This window comes from Drosophila willistoni, unplaced genomic scaffold (genome assembly GCF_018902025.1).
Source record: "Drosophila willistoni isolate 14030-0811.24 unplaced genomic scaffold, UCI_dwil_1.1 Seg190, whole genome shotgun sequence".
Taxonomy (NCBI): Eukaryota; Metazoa; Arthropoda; class Insecta; order Diptera; family Drosophilidae; genus Drosophila; species Drosophila willistoni.
This window is the reverse complement of record NW_025814154.1, coordinates 10,043-15,806: the sequence shown is the minus strand read 5'-3', so window position 1 is coordinate 15,806 and position 5,764 is coordinate 10,043.

The following is a 5,764-nucleotide window of genomic DNA, read 5'->3' as shown; positions in this document are numbered from 1 at the left end:
GAGTTTTAAGACGAAAAGCCGAAAGTGAAAGACGTACACACGACGAAAAACCGAAAGACATTAAACAATTAATTATAATTATATCTACTATTAACAAAAATCAATACTTATCTTAACATTAAATAAAACTAATATAAAACTATAACCGGGACTGTGTTTATTCATAATACAATACCCCAGTCCCACACAAATTCATCTAGTGATCCTTCCGGGGGTAAATTTGGAGCACGGCTCAACGCATCTACATGAGCCATTTTGCTACCATCTCGGTGAATAAATTCACAGTCGTAATCCAGCGCGCCACCTGTGGAATGAGTTCTTTATTCGTTTTAACCTTGGCAATAGCTGAGCAATCGGTCACCAGACGGAATGATTTTCCCAAAAGGTAGACTCTGAACCTTTGGAGTGTTTCTACTACTGCAAGCGTTTCCATGGCGTAACTGTGGTATTTACTCTCAGCGTTGGTACAGTGTCGACTAAAATAACAAATGGGACGCCAATCTTTGTCATTATGTAACTGCAGTAAAACTCCTGCTAGGCCTAAAGCACAAGCATCGGTGTGTGCTTCGTGTTTAGCGGAAAAATCGTATAGAGTGAGAACAGGTTCGCTACATAGTTTTTCGATTAGTTCAATAAATGCATGTTGCTGGGCTTCTCCCCAACTAAATGTAGCAGTTCTGTTAAAGGACGTGATATTAATGAATAATTTTCAATAAATTTTCTGAAGAAACCTGTGAGACCAAGGAATCTTCTTACTTCTCTTACGTTTGTAGGTACTTTAAAATTTTTAATTGCGCTTACTTTACATTCGCCAGGTTTTATTCCATCTTTATTGACTATGTGGCCTAAGAACGAAATTTCGAATTGCAGAAACTTGCATTTGTCGTATCGTAGGGTTAAGCCACTGTCTTGTATGATTGAGAAAAACTTTTTAATTCGTTGCATACCAGATTCGAAGGTCTTACTTGGGATTATTACGTCATCTAAATATGCGATTACCTCACCCGGTTCCATACGTTTTATGATTTGGTTCATTACCGACTGAAAGACTGCCGGAGCGTTAATTAGTCCAAAAGACATTCTGTTGTATTCGTAATGCCCGTCAGCTGTAACAAACGCCGTGTACTGCTGACGTTTGGAAGATTCACTTATCTCGATTTGATGGTATCCCATGCGTAGATCAAGTTGCGTAAAATAGACGTTTCCAGCTAGTTGAGCGAGTTGATCTTCCATGTTTGGCATAGGAAATGGAATTATTACCGTAATACTGTTAAGGCGACGATAGTCGACGCAAAGACGATGTTCTCCATTCTTTTTATCTACGATTACGATTCCCGAGGCGTACAGCGAATCCGAAGGACGAATTATATCGTTTTCCAGTAGCTCAGATATGATATTCGTAACAATAGGTCTGAGCGCAAACGGTGTTCGGTATGGTTTCGTATAACATGTGACGTTTGATGTTAAAGTGATTTCCATTTTCGATATTGAGCATTTACCTAATTCGTTGGTTTTCTGCGCGAAAAAAGCAGCATTATCTATTAAGGCCTTTTCCAATTCTTCGTTTTTGGTATCTTCTCGATTTTGAGCTGTTTCTATTTGGCGGATGTTTTCGATAAAACATTTGTTTCCGTGAATAATTAGTTTGTTGCCATCCCGACAAAGAATATCCTTACCCAATAAAACGTTTTCAGATATTAAGTCATTTTCCACTACAACGATTTCGACTTCGTGACCTATCTTGTCGACAACGATTTTCGCATTTAGTTTTTGGTTACAGAAGAATTTTCCTCCTCCAAATCCGTTCAGTGTGTTTGCACATCGTTGCAAAACGCCTACGTTTTCCGCAAATGATTTTCGAATCAGAGTACGTGTACTACCTGGATCGACGAATGCGTTTGTTTCGTTTCCGTCAACTGAAATAAATTTACAAATATCTGAGTTTTTAAATTTTTCAGGGCAGTTGGTAGAGTCGTGATTAGTATGATTACAATGAGTACATCGAGGCTTACGCTGTGGAATAGGACAATCTGAGGAATAATGTCCCATCTTTTGACAATTAAAGCATTTGATTGACGACTCTATCTTTTCTTTGAATATCCGTTTTATTACGGATTGACTTGACTTCTGCGTATTACCGTTGGGCTCACGTTTATTTTGAAAGCTATGTGGATTATATTTGATTTCGTTATGAGCCGCATAGGCATGTATATCTCGTAAAAGTTCGTTACATGAGGTATAATGGTTAGATAACTTTCTCTTAAGATCGTAATCGTTGATGCCGTTTATAATATGTGTTACATATTAGTTAGCTGAATCAGCTAACTCACCCTTTTTACCAATAGCTAGCATTTTATAAAAATAATCTTGTGGTGATTCCGTTGTTTCCCGTTTGATTTTTAGCATTTTTAAATGAACATCAGCTGCGTTGCTGATACATGGGAAGTCGTATAGAAATTTGAAACAAATTCTGGCCATGTTTGAAATATTTCATCCGTTGCATCCACCCAGTAACGAGCTTGAAATCTTGAGAACTTTCCGAATACTGACCTACATTTACATTTGACCTACTTTTGCTTACTTAATTCCGTGCCGTTGGAACATAATTATCTTGCTGTGATGTAACAACGTTATTGTAGTGCTGGATCGTAGCAATGTTACCACTTTGATGAGTCGGAGCGAAGGATACGTGTTGGCGAGGCGTAACTATATAGCCGTGTTGCGATGTAACAATGTAATTGGGTTGCTGAGACGTAGAAAAGTAAGCGTGCTGCTGAGACGTAGCTGCATAACCGAGTTGTTGCGAAGTATCGACATGATCGTACTGCTGAGACGTAGCAGTGTTACCGAGTTGCTGAAACGTAGCAACATTACCGTACTGCTGAGACGTAGCAGTGTTTTCGTTTGGCAAATACGTTACGTCTGTTTGTTCGTTTGCAACAAGCACGTTTCTTTCTCCAGAAACTTCTTGTACGTTTACGTCACTAAGCACAATTGGTGACGAAATCATTGCAGGTTGGAATGAACGCTCCTGCAATACTCTAATCGTTTTTTCTAATTCGTTTATCTTTTTAGCCATTGATTGATTTTCCGCACTGGCGTATTCGTCGTCACTACAGATCGCGGTTAGTTTTCTCTGTAATTGTTCTCGATTTCCTGACGTTGACAATCCAGCTTGTCTACATTTTTGCTGCAAAGCTTTCTTTGAAACGTAGTTTTTCTGCGGCATTATTGTTGTCTCTTTCACACTTGTATGTTCGTTGATTTTTTGTTTTGCTTATTCGTCTTTCGTTCTCGTTTCCACGAGTTCGTTTATGCGCAGAACACACACTATTACACTTTGCGAGTTTCTCATGCCACGCTATTCTACCGCCGAAAATTGCGCGTTACCTTTGTCTTCACACACTTCCACTTATGAGAAATATCAGTTCCTTTTTGCACACTATCCAAATTCTAAATCGGACACCATCCCACGTCTGAAAATTGTCACACCTAGATTGTAGATGGAGAAGCTGTCAGGAAGGCTTCGGCGTGGAGTGCGGCATATAGGAACAATATAAATGCCAGACACGTACGTTTAGGTAGATAATTAATATAAGTTTATTAACTAGTTGAGAGCTGAGACTTAACAATAAAATGACGTTTGGAAAGCGATGCCGTTGAATTCGTTCGTGGTGGCCGTTCGTTACCACCGATCGTAGAAGCTTATTCGTTCGCACCCTTTCTCGTCAACGTTTCGTTACCAAACTTTGATACTTATCGATAACACCAGGGGTAGAGCATAACGTCGCTTGCCCAGGGCTGAATCAGTATGTTAATGAACTGTCTGGTGACACATGTGTATATGTAAATCTTATAATTCAATGGAAATGTTTATATGCTGCAAAGCTACAAGATCTCTTTTACGAAATACACATTGTTTGTCGCTCATTCTGCTTTCAATTTCATAATTCGGCGAAATTGCCAAAACGCTACAAAACCACAATACTTGGTATTGTATTTCGGGTGAAATCGATCTGATAGCAGAACCACGCTGAACAAACGACGCGTCGTCGCGACGCTAAAAAGCTAGCAATTTCTGGCGAAACTGATCAGCTAGCTGAGCTGCGATGGGCAGACGAAGCGGCAAAGCGACACATTCTAGTGAAATCGATCTGCTAAGCAGAGCTGCAATTGGCAAACGAAGCATTCATAAGTAGTAACGTTTTATTGTGGGCTCATTTACAAAAGTGAGCTCGAGTTGCAAAGATGTTAATAAAATTAGAAGTTCAGTTTAAAGTTGTGACACCAAGTTTAAGAACAATATACTATTAACAATATACTATTAATACATAATTAAAGTAATAAAGGTTTGTTACAAAATATTTTAAAACAACATTAAGAACAATACAAACGATGCGATGTTAGTGCCATACAGTGAAACAAACAAAAAATATATACATATATATATATATATATGTACCTATATATATATATATATATATATATATATATAGATATATATGTGTGCGTGTGTGTGTTGTGTATATGTGTATGTGCATAGACAATTATAATTATTTTTAAAACATTGCAGAATTTTAAAACACTCAAAAAAAAATATATAAATAAATAAAAAAAAAAAATAATAAGGATAATAATACAGATGTATATTAGTGTACGTGTTTTTTTTTTTTTTTTTTTTTATAAATAGGGGGGAAAGCATTGAAAGCCGAAGTGTGGGACTTGGTATCGACCTTGGTTAGTGGTCACCGCACCGCACTAAAACCTACCCTATGCTCCGTATCCCTCTCGCGGAACCAACGCTGAAGTACTACTTCACGAGGGGGAGATGGCACGTATGCTCGTCTAGAGTTTACCTAGAACTGAAGTTTTGGTTACGCTGACGTTCAGCGCGACGCAAGGATTGCATGATGACTGCTGCCATGTGGCTAACAGCTAGCCAATTGTTTTGCGAGCTAAGTAGGATATCCATAAAGTCGTTGACTATAAATGGCCTCCCAATGCCTAGGCTTAGCTCTTCCCGTTCAGCAGAATATCTAGGACAGACAAACAGGACGTGTTCTGCGTCTTCTATATTCCCCGCACAGCAAAAGGGATCCGTCTCATGTTTAAACCTATTCAAGTAGGATTTAAAGCATCCATGTCCCGTCAGTAACTGTGTCAGATAGAAGTCAGTCTGGCCATGTTTGCGATTAAGCCATGGCCGAATGTCGGGGAGAAGGCGCCTTGTCCAGCTCCCATGGTTTGAGTCACGCCATCTGCGTTGCCAGTTAGTCAGAGTCGTCTCTCTTCTAACTGGCGGCGGATCTCTATTTCTAGCCTCGTTAGCCAAGAGGTCTAGTGGTCCATATCAGACAGCACCAAGGCGGCATCTTCGGAGACTGTCCTAAACGCGCATATGGTCCTGAGCGCGCATGTACGGTACGACGATCTGCAGTCCCGGCTGTAGGTGGGGATGACATCGCTGGTGCCCATATGGCGGCGGCATATAGGATGATGGACCTTACCACCGTCGAGATGAGCCATCTGCTCCGTTGCTTGGGGCCGCCGACGTTAGCCATGAGCCGAGTTATAGCTGACGTGGCCTTCGCAGCTTTATCTGCGGTATACTGCAGGTGGGCTTTGAATGTTAGCCTATGGTCCATCATGACTCCAAGGTATTTAATGGCAGGCTTTGATGTTATTGAGCATCCGGCGACTTCGATCCTGGCTGTTTCCACTTTTTTCCTGCTGCTTATGAGCACGGCCTCGGTTTTGTGTGCGG